At 32.4% G+C, this 16,185-nt stretch overlaps 1 long non-coding RNA gene across 1 annotated transcript in view; it reads right to left on the bottom strand.

The window, feature by feature from the left end:
• The window catches only part of LOC124538212, a 61,764-nt gene extending 49,137 nt beyond the window's left edge, over nt 1-12,627 (bottom strand). The window contains exon 1 of the long non-coding RNA XR_006966972.1: nt 12,487-12,627. This is a non-coding gene — a long non-coding RNA (uncharacterized LOC124538212). The remainder of the gene's footprint in view (nt 1-12,486) is intronic.
• Between the last annotated feature and the right edge of the window lie 3,558 nt (nt 12,628-16,185).

A 16,185-nucleotide genomic window follows, 5' to 3' on the forward strand; every position in this document is an offset into this window, starting at 1 on the left:
CTTCTTTAGAACTGATTGAAAATAATAATTCCTACATACATTTTCGTTATGGATTAACACGGCATTCTTCAAGGAAACTGACAGCAACCTTGCTTTTTGTTAACCTTGAATATATTGCATTAAATATTTTAATTGAATATAAAAATTAAATTCACCTATCGTTAAGATCAATTTTATTATAATTGAAAACAGAATAGTTTTAGAAATTCGAGCGAATATAAATCCTGATACACAAGGAATTTTTTTTTTTTTTTTATTGCAGGATCATCTACTGCAGTTTTTTTTAATAAAACTTCCAGTTTTACAGAGCCATATTTTATCAAACACGTCGTTACTTCGAATTGGTATGAGAATGAAAATGAGAAATAGTTTCTGGGGCAGCTTCGCTGTCCAGTCACGTGTTCTGAAAAGCACGTGCTCGAATTTCCTTTCACAATGTGACATTTTATTTTTTAATCAATAATAATGTATTTACAATAATATGCAAACATATTTAATAATAACATATAAATGTTACTTCGATTTATGTACATAAAAAGTATATTTTTATACCTAAGCAAATAGGAATTTGTTATTTGCAAAACAACCTAGTAGAATTAAATAACATATATAAATAACTTAATTAAATATTCATATCGGTGTCCTTAAATTATATAAATATCAATTTTGCAACGATGACAAATTGTCAAGTATCATTTTTATTCTCTTCTATAATTATAGACATTTTCATTAAACCTAGTATTACATTTTAAATCTCTTTAATGTGACGTTGTTTATGAGATTATAGACGCCGAGCGAAGCAAGTGTATAATAGTTGCTCCTTACGTAACATTGGTTCCTCTAACTACATATGTAATACCTTAGAACATAAAATATCATGGAAATGTCATCGACCTAAACCATAAAATGTATAAAAAAATTAATGTTCAAATTTGGAATATAATGTCAATTCTAAAGATGACGTCTTTATTTTTACGATTTTATCAACGTAACATGATTTTTAATTTCAAGATTTTCATCCGTCATTTTTATTATTTTAACCTATTCGTGATCAAAATGTCTAAAAAGATTTAATTTGAATGTTGCCACGTTGTGGAATTTCCATTGATATTTTTGTTCTAACATAAAACCTCGATGTTCTAGTCGGTAACGAGAAGCAATAGCAAAAAACGGACACATGCGGACAAAGCATGAATTCAGAATTTGGAGGACACTGAGTTATTTGTACAATGAATCAATGCTCGGTTGTTATGCGGACTGTTTCAAGTGACACTCTACTAGTTTGGAACTTAAGCGGAGTTATGCGATTTAAAAAATAAATTATTCGTTGAAATATTAACAACATTTTGTAGGTTTTTTTTTTCGTAGCGTTATTTGTATTTGCGTACTTTCGCGTCCGTTTTGTTTTTTGATTCTTATTATTTCGGTGTTCGCGAATTCAAAGGTATAAAAAAAGTAAATGCCTGCTCACTTCTAGGATCTCTCTACCCTTTTTGAGAAGTTTGGGAGCTCATCACGCTGCTTCAATGCGGATGGGTGGATGCATATGTGAAAGACTTTCATCCGACACGAGCAGGTTACATAGTTATGCTTCACCCCCGAGCAAATGAATTATAAACAAAAATTCAGTACATGAAAATTCAGTGTTGCTTGCCAATGTTAAGGCACGTAAGAATCATTTATACTTTGTACAATGTAGTGTTTTATTAATATGCCTTCGTAGCCGAGGTTTACGTGGAGGAAGATTGAATTGATGTCTTCCTTAACGATTCCAGCCGCGGGCAATTGCAAAAGGAGTATATCCAACTGCACAGGAGTAATTTTAGCGTATAGATGTGTGTGCAATGCAAAAGTGTGTACACTTTATTACCACCCTCCACATAGTTGAGGCAATTAATGTAAATACTGTCATGTTTCAGACACGCAGCTGGTTACTTAGATTTTCTGGGCTCATAAATCGAATTTATTTTTTGGCCCGAGAACCCTTTTATCTTGGGACATCCTGACAGTCTACCTACTAGAAAAAAGAGGCAATCAATATTGCATTATGGATGCTATCCCTTAGTTTAATAAAGAGAAGACCCAGTCGGCCGGGCGACAAGTAGGTATATAAAGTTCATCTAGTATGTAATGGGCACTAAAGTACGCTAATGGAGTTCTAAGTGGCTGAATATTATTATTATTAATTACGCTGAATGTTCGACATTATGCAATTAAACTTTTTTTTTTTACTTTTTAATGTATTTTATATTTCTAGTAATTAATTAATTACTTTTTGTATATGCTTAATGACAACAATGCTTATTTTATTAATATAATTATTTTATTTTTGCTGTAAGTATATAAGCGAGTCTTTCTATGAGTAAGAAAGCTGTGTCATCCGTAATATAATAATCTTAGTAAAACCCTCATATATTAACTTCCAATATGTTTTATTAAAATATCTACTGACCTATGCATAATACTTATATAGATATGTCAGCTTCAACCAAACTATCGATCAGTCTTTATTCCAGTACCATATTCGTTCTTAAACGTATTTTGAAATATCGTTTAAAGTCAAGTGAAAAGTAAAGTAATTTTGATAATGTTTAATGTTGCCTCAAAAATAAAATTACTTTAAGTTTATCCTCAACACGAACATGGATATATTTATTAATATAAGTTTAATTACTAAATCATTGAGTAACATCTACTGAAGTGATTTCGAGAAATATATTAAATGACCAAAAATCATTGACGTGTTATTAAGAAATAAAACGAATATTACACGACATGAAAAAGTGCCGTCTGCTGATATAAAATCATCTTAATCTTATATATATAGTAGCGCTGTAACAATTTACCATTCCTAGCATCAACACCACGCCATCTCGCCACTATGAAGTAATGTCACTTGTGACTGTTATCACAAATGCTTAATCACCCTTCATAGCCGAAACATAGCATTAATAAGTGGCTTTGATTGGTAGTCGAATAAAGGAGGCGGCTAGTACCTAACCAGACAGGCCTTAACTATGTTATATTTTAAGTAAAACAAGTAGCTACATCTCTGTCTATTATAAGAGCTGATGGCCCAGTGGTTAGAATGCGTGCATCTTAACCGATGGTTTCGGGTTCAAAACCAGGTAAGCACCACTATATATATGTGCTTATTTGTGTTTATAATTAATCTCGTGCTCGGCGGTGAAGGAAAATATCGTAAGGAAACCTGCATGTGTCTAATTTCGTCGAAATTCTGCCACATGTGCATTTTACCAACCCGCATTGGAACAGCGTGGTGGAATATGTTCCAAATCCACTCCTTAATGGGAGAGGAGGCCATTAGCCCAGCAGTGAGAAATTTACAGGCTGTTACTTTACTTCACTTTACTATCTTTTATGTTATCACCAATATGAAATAAACTGAAAAGTTTTCCCACTATTCTAAGAAACAATATGTACCTACATATATTTAGCAAGAGAGATATATGGAATTATATGAGGGGTTGTTAATAGTCATTGAAACTAGAGTTCGAATAGTTCGTTCGTTAGAGTTGAACATATATATACATATATTAAAATAGCCCTTATTTACTCAATGCGTTTTAAGTCATGTATACATGGTACATATAAAATGCAATTTTCAAAGTTAATTTAATAAGTGAGCACATTTATAGTAATAGTGTACTTTATATAAGCTGTCCGAATGAAGATAGATTATTTCTTTTATAAGCAACGCTATTTTTAGCTACTGCAATGCGCTTTATTGGTTTTTTCCTCGCCTTGTAAGCCTTAACTATAAACAGATCTATCGCTACAGTCTTAATATTTACTTTCAAATATACCAGAGTAATGTCAAATTTAAATTAAAAAGCATCATTTCTTTATTTAAAATGAATACTGCATAATGACAATTATTATCAAGTGGACTGTCTAAAAGTAAGTATTTTCGAAAATGTTACCAAATAAAATTTATATCCATTAAACAGGAAAAATAATTTTCGTACCAAATTTTTTAAGGCGGTTTACATAAGAGTGAACTGGCAGAAATTGTCTCGGATTGAAGAAGCATTATGCCTCTAGGCGACCTTTCGTCTCTTTCCCTATAGCTATTTTACACTTTAAATCATTTAGTCTTTTTAACTCATATTGGATATCGTTCATAAACGATACTGTCATTGTTATTTAAATATTCTGAAATGTCGGTCAATTATTTCATTGTTTTCTATTATTTAATACATACTACAAAATATACAGCGAAACCAACTTTGATGTGTCATGACATGTATAAATTTTTTTTTGGAAACTTTATCGTAAATATTTCAATCGTGCATTAATGATGAAAACGAATATATAAATAATTTAAAAAATAAATCTCAAGAGACGCGGTGCATATTTTAAAGATTCATTAGATTTAAGAGAAACTCATAGCACGTATCGAAGCCGTAGATTATAAAAATAAATATATGTTCTATGCTGATAGTGTCGGCCGATAAGAATTCTAAGAAGTAATGTTAAATAGCAAACTGAAGAAATGCGCTCATTGTCAATGAAGTGATTCATGTTTTAAAGTTATATACATTACCGTCGAACCTCAAACTACGAGCTACGATGCTCTATTTTCAACCGACTTCAAAAAGGAGGAGGTTCATCAATTCGTCTATACTGTATTTCTTGGCTAACACCGACTCCAAATATAGCAATAATTATAACTACATTATATAATCGTAAATCGACTTTTAAGTAGTCTAATATTTTTCATTTCATTTTACTTAGGAGCACTCTAAAAATATATTGAATACGCAATTATTTTTATTACTTTTTAGTGTATATTCATTTGTTTTAAAATAGTGTTTTGTTTGAAGTCGGTTTTTCTTTTTGTTAAAATTTTTATTTATCAAACAACACATTACTGGAACTACCCTTTACGTACATACGAATACAGTCGAAATTCATCCCTTAATTCGACTGAAATTGATATGCCATACTGACTAAAATAAACTAATATAACTAATATTGTCTAATATAACTTTTGAAGAAACCAAGCACCAAAATACTACATCCACGTAAGTAAGTTCTTAAGTGAAATACGAAGTGAGTTCTATTCAAATAGAACTGTACTCTACGATTACATTCAGTAACATTTTATAAAGGGTACTTTCCATCATAACAAATAAAACTCGATTCTAATTATTCCAAGTCCAAATTCATGTGAAAGAAATTATAATCACGGCTCATTTAAATTGAAATACAATCTAAAAAATTTATATTTATGTGGATAAGGTACACTAAATCAATAATTATTTATATTCATTACTTTGTAAATGTAAGGGTACAACTCCAATTACAGTAATTAAACTCAATTTAGTTGATCTGCCAATCTTCCTCCGGAATTAAAGATCGCCACTAATGTTTGACGGCTACCTGGAAGTAGCCGTTAATACTAAAAAAACAAGATGGCTGCTCGTCCGTCCGTATACATTTTCAATTCGCATTTAGTGTGAAGCGTCAATAAACAATTTTTTTTATCTGTGGGCGGATTTGGGGAAGTTGGGGACGGTCGATAGAGGCGACTACCGCCCACGCCACCCCTCGCGCTCCCTGCACCCCACCCCCTTTACCCAGCTTCCCCTGACCTACATAGGGATGGGAGTACGCACGCGTATTACGCACACAGAGAAATACAGATTATGAAACAAACGATGAATTATAACTCGGGTTAGAGGTTAATCCGAGAACGCTGGAGGTACATATGTTATCGGGGAATAGTTATACGTACTCGGATGTACGTACAGCACTAACTACTAACGAGATAAACGAATTGAGAGCGCTATGAAATATATATACACTTATAAAAATATGTTAGATTTTTTCTTTATTATTGAATATAGCTTCATAAGGCGAAAATGATTGCCATAATGAAAATTATCTTTACAATATTAAATTTAAAAACCTATTCTAGTTTAACATAAAAATCGTTTAATTAAAGCTATATAAATTTTTATATTTGTGTTGATAAAAAATGTGATCGTCACGGCAGATGTGAAACATCGATAATTAATTATTATTGATGGTTATTGAAATATTTTAATTATGTAGCAAAATGTTTAGTTAATAAAATTAATATTATTTTCATATAAGTGTAATAATAATTGAGTATGTAGTATGCGCTATACGCTCCCAAGGGGGTGGAAAGTGGTGGCGGAGAGGGGCATTATGGCATAGAGCGTCAAGCCGTTTGTCGTCACGGCATACGAGTCTATTTTACTCATACAAATCAAAAGAACCAATTAATACGTTAAAAAACAAAAGACAAACGTTTACTATTGAAACAACGAAAATCCATACAATAAAAACAATCGATACTTCTGTATGTACTAATATTATAAATGTGAAAGATAATACTAACCAAGTAAGTAAGCAAGTAACTTATGAATAGGTTACATACCTAAAACTGAACCGATTTCGATGAAAATTGCCGTGAAGTTATAGGCACTTTTTAATTTACCCCTTCAGGGAGTAAACTATGTAGTTTTATAAAAAACAGCTGGTATAATAATAAAGATGTACATAAAATAATTTCTTTGTTCTCATTTGTAATACGGATAATTGTTTAGTGCCTATGCTTCTATTGTATTCATACTCGCTTAGATAAAATCGTATAAGGATGATCTATTGTCTATTCGGTTCTCTTTGTCCTTATACTTTATTAACGCCGTAATTGTTACCTTAGTACTCTATCCCAGACGATCAGTATCAGCCAATCTTGAGTAATTGTATCATGGAACTAATATAAATAAAAACCTTGCCCTGTTAACTTTGCTTGTAAATAGGTAGCTCAAAAGAGAAATTAATAAAGTATCATTGCAGTTTCGGATATATTTCGAATTTAAATACAACGAAATCCTAAACCAAATATTAATTATTATAAATAATTAATTGTTCAGTTGAACCTATAAGTTATTTTCACAACGTCATTCAATGGCTATTTTCTTCCAATTTCTTTTAATCCAAGGGACAAAACCTGTTCAAATTTGATACTTATCAACAGCAGAGATGGCTATGTGTGCGTGGAAACCTTTACCGATGATTGCGGGTTCAAGGCCGGGTCTCATTGAGTGTTCATGCGCTTAATTTGTGTGATTCATATCGTGCAAGCATGCACTGCTGCAAAGCCTGGTGGCTTTACTCAGCAGAAGGACATGTAGAGCTGATATTATGATATTACATTGACAGATGAATTTAGATGAAACTGTTCGAACATTATACGTTTAGTTTTTCTTCCCACATTTTTCTTTAATCTAAAAGTTGTATGCATAGCTATTGTGTGGAACAGTGAGAAACCGGGATTGGTAGCTAGTAAGAAATAAAATAAAAAGTTATGAAATAATATATTAACTAACTTAATATATTTATTAAAAATAATTACGAACCATTCCAATATATAATTTTTTTCTTAGTTTTAGGTAAACCTATTTAACCTAATCACCTAGTTTCAGTATAGAGCCGAATAACCTTGAAACAGAATCTTTAGCGATGCCTTTACCGATATTATATTACGACCTTCATCTCGTACCTGTAACCGCTTCCGGATATCATGTGTTATTATCTGTTGCGGCTCGCACATTATAAAACATAATCACAGATTAAACATTATTAATTGACAATAAAATTTATTATAATTAAGATAAATTATGTAGAACCTCTTTGGAAATATTCGCTTTTTTATTGATAAAAGCAATGATGAGATTTATTATACTAATAAAAAATTATTTTACTGTATTATTCATCAATAAAAAATAATTGTTGTAACATGGAATTATACAAGACATATTTATGGTTAGCTGATACTTTGAATCCAATGAAATTGCATTGAGTTATGAAAACCGATCCCAATGGAACGAAGAGCTTGCGAACTTACTAACTTGAGGAAGAGTTTTGTGCAAACCCGTCGGCATGTTACCACCCATTTATGAATTACTCAGACGAACAAACTAAAAACATTATATCTTGGCTAGTAAGCTAAACAGCGCATTTCTACTATGTTAATATCTATGGGTAGTGTTGACCATTAAACGTAAATTGACACATTTTCTCGTCCCTATAAATATTATAAAATTAACAACAGAAAAACCTACTACAATCGTATGATTTGAATTGTCAATCAAGAACGTAACTATGCGATATTTATTTCATATCATTAACTGCGATGGAAATATAAGTTTAGAAATTTTCTTCACTGAAAACTCACTAAGCTGATATTAATGACATTTTGATTGTTAGAAAGTTTAAGAACTAGCACACGGTCATTTAATAACAACTTCAAGAAGTGTACAACGCAAGAATTAACTACATTTTGCTGGTTTTAAGGGCCTTCTAATTGTATGGGTACATATTTCTCTTATAAATATAAAATCGAAAGCGAATATAGTATTTACAATTTACGATCTAAATCCGCAGCTTAATCCGAGGACTCAGCTCAGCTGATTGTTTTGTGAATTGTCAATTCAACTGATTGTTTCGTAAAGTTGTTTTCAGTCCGTCATCTATATTAATAATTTCGTCCAGATCTACGATAAACCCGACCAAAACCTATCTACAAATGTAGAACGTTAAAAATAATGATTTTTAGTCGACATCATATTTCCGTAATATGTATTTGTATAATCGAGATAATTCGATATTAAATCATGAAATTCAATGACAATTCAACTGGCGGCCATGTTTGACGTTTATGGGTGCGTTCAGAAAATTGTGTAAAAAATCATTATAGTTAATTTTCACCACCTAAATATTAAATATAGAAAATGAAACCATTTGTAAAATAATTAAAATTTAATAATAAACCGTATTTGTTTAGTTTTATTTATCTCAGCCCAGCGAAACCGGATTTTAATTTAGTACTATATAATTTGTTTTTGTTGTGTTTCATGGCGGTTATTGTCAGAAAATCTAATAATCTGTAAGAAATAAGAAAATATTATACATTTATAAGCGTAGATAATAGAACAAGTAGAGTTTTACAAATTTTAATAATATTTTAGTAATGAAAATTTTTATGAGGTTAAACAAGTCTCATTAATTTGAGTTTCACTTTGAGGCGACGTAGGCTTTGTGATTGGATACACTCCGAATCCTAAAAATAATGATTACGAGTCTCTAAAAGGTAATTTTCCTTGTTCATAACCTATTATTATGAAGTTTCATAAAAAAATGCAGAATTTAATTTTATAAAAAATGTATCTTTATTTATACTTAATATAAAGGAGATAGGAACATAAAAATTCACGTACTAAACTCCGAGCACCTCGAAACATAAAGGGTTGTCAAGAGTCAGGCTACCTTTATTAGTCATTCTTATTTATATCACATTCTAATTCAATAACTCTCAGTTTAATTACAAAAATGAGCCTAGATGGCTCAGTAGCAAAGCATATAAACCATACAAGCGTTGAGTTACGTATCCCACAATATATAGTAAAGGAACTTGCATGTTTATTTATGTAATCCAAACCATTTCCTCTGAGCAACAGACACTAACCCACTATTGGAACACACAATAGCATTTTACTTAAAGAAGTTAAACGTACAAATACGTAAAACCTAATTGTATTCCATTCAGTCATATGTAATTCAATTTAAAAATAAAATTGAATAGCGTATTGTATTGATCCTTGAATAATAATTTGTCCCATAAGATTTGCAACAACTTAGTTGACAGAAGCCCCTCGTAATCGTTTAAGACGGCAAACCGGTCTACGTAATGAAGACACGAGTAATTACTCGCTATGCTTGTTATTTTTTTATTTATATCGACGGTGAACTGGGCCATCGGATAGTAGGTGGTGACCACCACGGATAAGACATCGGTACCCTGATTAATGTAGTGGTAAGGTTTTCCTCTTCATCATACTCCTATCATTCCTGTCACCATAGTACCGTAAATCCGTTTCAAGAAATTACATTACATTAACTGGAATTAACGTAACCCTTAATAAAACATTTTTTTTTTCGATTTCCTTTTGAAAAAACATCTGAGTTTTTATTAGTGATTAAATACATCTCATGCTCGGAGAAGAATATAAACGTAGTAGGAAATATTGTATGTGTCTGAATGATATGTATTTAATGTGTGTCTTCGAATTAGGCAACAGACATAGGTATATATACCTATCTCTTTTTTTGGTAAACATTTTTATATTAAAAAAAGACAACTGTAGTTCGGTTTAGTCCAATCGCATTGTAACAGCAAGGTGGAATAACGCCAAACTCCCTCAAGAGAAGAGGCTTTCTAACAGCCGTTGTATGTTTACTTGAAACTTTACTATAAATAATATGCTTAAAACATATAATACATATCTTGTTTGAATATAATCATAGTAATGTTTTAAATATTTTATAATAAAATAATTTAAAAAAATCGTTCCGAGCTGAATAATTTCATTACTTTTAAAGCTTTTATCGCCGCTCAACGAACAGGTGCTTTAACAAAACCTTAAGTGAATTGTATATAAGGAGGTCCACTTAGATAGTACGCAATGTGGATCAAAATTTCAAAATTATTATTAAATAGTATTCAGTACCCCTAGGGTCTGAAAGCGAATACAGAAAAAATTTCGAAAAAAAAATACATCCGCCATTAAGTGCATGGAATTGGTTTGATTTGTTACTGTATCCTTGTCCTCTGTATTTAGCAAATAACGCGTGTACGGATTTCGATGAAATTCGGAAAAAAAGTACATAGTTTCTCCCCTCGCGGAAAACATACACAACCAAAACCAATTTCAAGCTAAGTTGAGAGGGGAAGACAGTTGTAATAATGCAAGCTAGATAGGTCTATGTATATTATTATATAATATAATTTATTTATTTGAACACAAACAAGCAGATAACATTATTTTTATTTTTTTAATACATATTGTGTAATGTGATAGTGCATGGTGCGACTAACCGTAAATCCGAGAACATTTTAAAAACGAAAATCCTATATGTTTAAAAGAAATAAATCAATTTTTGATCTAGACACGCGGTAGCGTGTCAGCCAAGTTCAGGAAATACCTAATATTTAAAAAAAATAATTATACCTAGTTATCCTAATGCGAGAGTAACTCTGTCTTTCTATTGCTCATTCACGATGAAACTGTCGATGATATCAATAATATGGTATGAAGTAAGCTTGAGCTCCAAGGAAGGGTCTACTAACCTAACGACTTATAACTAAGCTAACTTAAAAATACAAGCGAAGAATAAATAAATTATAGAAATATATAATATAAGAATAAATTATAGAAATTGCACAAAAGAATTAGAGCCGTTTGTCAGTTACCGCGACAAAGGAAACATGGCCACAGAAGTCATAGGTTTATTACTGTAATCATAATAATAGCTTCGTTCAATGTTCCATCATAACAATAACAAATAATAATTATAATTTGGATAATAAAGCAGTACAAGATGTGATCTCAAATAAATACCGCCTGCATGCATTTATATATTTGTTTATATCTGTCCTCACACATTCCGAAGCTATTGATCGGGATAAAACTAAGAAAAACGGTTTACGAAGACCAAAAAAAGCCAAAATCTACAAGCAGGGACATGTAGATAGTTTACCATGAACTTATTAAATCGTTGAAACCGAAATCATAATAAGTGCCACTGTTACCTGGATCTCATTAACATAATACGTTGTAAGCAAATTATAAGAGTTATTGTATTTCACTATAGGTATCAAAAGATTATACAAGTATTAATAAATATGCATCTAGCGATTTGAATTAAATTAATTTTCTGAGATTTACGTAATTTAAGCGTCATTTTCGTCATTCAACAGATAAATAATGTTCATTATTTAGTGTTCATTAGTTTGTTGGCATGAATCATTTTATTCAACATACGTACCTATAAACTATTACACATTTATTAAACACGGTACGTACGACCATTGTTTTTGAACTTCATTGACAAATGTTTACACGAACCGCCATTTCATATTTATTCCATTAAATTCTTAATTACATTACTAGAAAAATATCAAACTAGCAACGATATAATCCGCAGCTGCTATTCAGGGTCGTTTTAAAATAAATTACGTAACAGCCCACCTTTGTTTCAGAACCTTAGGTCTAGTTAAACTCGGCACTAACATTGTTCCGAAATATAGCGAGCTGTTTGTTTAGGCGATTAGCGCTCACCGCGATGACGTGAGGCACGTAAGAACTATGCAAGGTGATGTGACCGATTTTTATACAAAACATGTCCATTTTTAACAATTATCATGAAATTATTCTCTAATGTATAAAACCAAGGAACCTATGGCGTCTCATTATTTATATCCGCAATCACACAACGAAGTTCATCAATGATTAAGCCGCGAAGGCGCATTCGTCCATACCTACCTCTCTATGAATACTTCATGATTACAAACATTATCCAATCGATGTTAGTGCTGCGTTATGAAGTATGGATTTTTGTGGCTAAGGGATTGCATAGGAATAAAGTTACCTTCGTTGCAGTGGCAGGGTGGCGTTGAGGGTTCACTCGCGGCGTATAATGCGCATTACCCCTTCATAGAAATAGTTTCGAGAAAGAGGGCACGCAAGAGACTTGCCGACGCGGCGGCGCGCGGCAGAATCGCGCGTCCTCGACCTTGGCCGTCAAACCGGCGCATGCGCCCCGCGTCGCCCCCCGTCGCTCCTCCGGCAATTATGTCATTATGTTTGCTGCTGTTATGTTGCCAAACAGAGTCGCGCTCCGCTGGACGCTGGATACAGATTCCTAGCATGTTTCATATTTAACATTGCTAGCTTCCATCTCCTACTATTATTATACCATTTATACCGATACACTTATAACTTACGCCACGCTCTAATATTATAATGATACATCCCAAACAACACAAGCGTTTTTATATACATACTAAACAAGTTCCTAGGTGTATAATGTTGCCTAGTCAATATTCTACCAAAATATATGTACCTATATCATCTTCGCCATTGTCGGGAAAGCATTAACTTTAAACTCTACATTAGATGTAGAGCCACAATTAAGTACTTGTATTTGCCTCGACATACCTTAGTATGGATACCTAAATATCTCAGATAAATTGTACTTATTATAATTATGTATTGTAATACTTTATGTTTATCAAAATAAGTCTAAATAATTCTTTTGTGTTTTTTAGTAAATATCATGTTTTACATTTTATTTTCAAAGGATATAACTATATACATAACACAGAGACCTGTGAGGAATTTGAAGAAATAAATATAGAAGTAAATAGAAAGTGAACTTGATACAAAATAATTGATTTACCAGAACTAACTATTTTTTATTAGTTCAATATAAAATAAGAGGTAAGTAAATTTTGTAAATTAGTTTGAAAGGTAATATAATAATAAGGTAAAGAGAACGGTCTGTATAATAAGTGTGAATATAAGTAAGACTGTATCTATGTAACATTGTATCCATAACCTAATGAATTCTAATAATAATTCTAACATCACGCGGCTTGTTTAAGTGACGTAATGCCTGTTGATTTACCTGCAAGATGCACGTAGGTAAATTAATTTGCAAACTCATTTGCTTGCTGATGTGTGTAATTCATTCAGGTCATTTAATATTATTAACATGAGGCTAAATATTTTGTATGATAGATTAATTTAAACGTAGATTGTTTGTATCTTTATGATAATATCATAGCTGGGCATTAACTCGTTAATTCGTTAATCGTTAATTAACGAAGTTAACATTTTGATTAACGAATTAACTTTTAAGTTAACTTTTAAAAATGTTAACGGACACGTTAACTTTCGTTAATATGCAGAAGCCCGTTAATCGTTAATCTAATGCCTACTATTTACCGCTCGGCACCGCGGCGCGGCGCGAAAAACAGGTTCAGACAAGTATGAAACGAATGACGTCCCTCTCGATCGTATCCTAGGAGAAGCTCAAGCATATATCGGATCACTACTACCGACAATTGCAGCAACTGTCTATAAATTAAAAAATATTAAATCTAAGGGCCTAGTAAATTGCACAGCTTTAGCCAATGCCTTATTAAATGGTATAGAGAAAAGGTTTGGTCTACTCCTGAATGATGAACAGTGCCTACTTGCCGCGGCATTTCACCCAAAGTTCCGGTTGATATGGCTGGAAACGTATGACAGCAGTAGAGTGGATGCAGTAAAAAAGGTAGAAGATGCTTTACGACAAGAAGCAGCGGAAAATTCGAAGGACAGAGATAGTTTAACTGGTGGAGGGAGCAATGCGAGTAACAACGATGATGACGAGGAAGAAGACATTTTAATTCTGTCACTCAGTCTATAGAAAAACCAAAGAGCTCCAACTCTTTAAAGAGTAAAGCACAAAGTCTCGTTCAAATGTGGCTGGACATGAAATCAAGACTCGTTCAACGATGCTGCATTCCTCGGGGAACAGATATTCATAAATCTATTTATTAAAATACTATACAATACTGCTGCTGCCCTCAAGCGCTGCAGTTGAACGTCTGTTTTCCACGGGTAAAGACATTTAAACACCAAAACGATCCTCGCTTTCAGACGAGAACTTCAACATGTTAATGTTCATGAAGGGGTTGCACCTTATGCCCGACGATTAAATTACACATTTGTATTATACAAGTATTTTGTTTTATTCCTAACCTGTTAACTTCCAGAACCTAAGCTAACAAGTTGTATAAGTTCACTAACCCAACGATATAAAAATGCAATTTTACACGTATTAACGGATTAACGATTAACGTTAACTTGCGTTAATTCTTCTGAAATGTAACGCTTTAACGCTTAACGAAGCTAACTTTTTTTGTAGCGGATTAACGATTAACGAAGTTAACTATTTGATTAACGGTGCCCAGCTATGGATAATATACACAAAAACTTCAAAATATGACTTATATCAGCATTTTAAAATAAAATAAATCAAGAGAAACAATTTTAAGTTATTTTATCTTTTTATAAAGTTATCATCAGTTATTCATTTTGACTATCAACGCCATCTATGTAAACAAGGTACAATAGGATTGCCTTTGAAGTTGCTCTTAAGTAATTCAGACTCAGTAATTTTACTCATGAAATATAGATGGCGCTGTTATACACTTAAACTTCAAATAAAATAGTTTCAAAATATTGTTAATGTTTAAAAAACTAGTATATATTGAGTGAATAATTATAAATATATATTAATCTGAATATACCCTTGCTGGACAAATGCCTGTAGTCTTCTTCAAACATTTGGACTTAGTAATTCTACCTGTCAAAAATAGATGGCGCCATTATTTTAACTCTTAAATTTCAATTTGAGTACTTATGTCATAATGAAAAAAAATCAGCAAAGTCCAATACAGATCTACAATACTGGATTCGTTGACCTGGGGCAAAACTACGGCACTATATCTAGTCACTAGACTAACGATGTAAAGTAAAGTAAAGTAAAGTAAAATATCAGAATCTAAATTTCCTTGCTTGTAAAAGGTAAAGACCTCCTCTCCCATTATGGAGAGGATTTGGAACATATTCCACTACGCTGTTCCAATGCGGGTTGGTGAAATGCACATGTGGCAGAATTTCGATGAAATTAGACACATGCAGGTTTCCTCACGATGGTTTCCCTCCCCGCCGAGTATGAGATGAATTATAAACACAAATTAAGCACATATATATAGTGGCGCTTGCTTGGGTTTGAACCCGAAATCATTGGTTAAGATGCACGCATTCTAACCACTGGGCCATCTTGGCTCTTAACGAGGCAATAGAGTCGAATTCAAATCATTTTGTACATACATTTTTCTTGTTTTATGCAAACCTTAGCTGTATATTATTACTTAGAATATTTGATTACGCTTTGGTCTCTGAAAGTTACACTAATCTATACATATTACTGTATCCATGACAATGTAATATTCTCCAGCAAACCAATATAGACCACTTCTGAATTAGTCCAAACTGGCTGTCAAACAGCACAGAAAGTGAACTGTCCGCTGTCCTAACGGTGATGAGGAGAGACGACAGAAGCCGACGACGTCCTACGATCAGATGCCTACTACAACGTGTATTCCAAACATTTTATTTTATGGTATAGGTTGGCGGACGAGCATATAGGCCACCTGATGGTTGTGGTCATCATCACCCATAGACAATGACGCTTTAAGAAATATTAACTATTCCTTACATCGTCAATGTGCCA

Source organism: Vanessa cardui, chromosome 20 (assembly GCF_905220365.1).
Source record: "Vanessa cardui chromosome 20, ilVanCard2.1, whole genome shotgun sequence".
Taxonomy (NCBI): domain Eukaryota; kingdom Metazoa; phylum Arthropoda; class Insecta; order Lepidoptera; family Nymphalidae; genus Vanessa; species Vanessa cardui.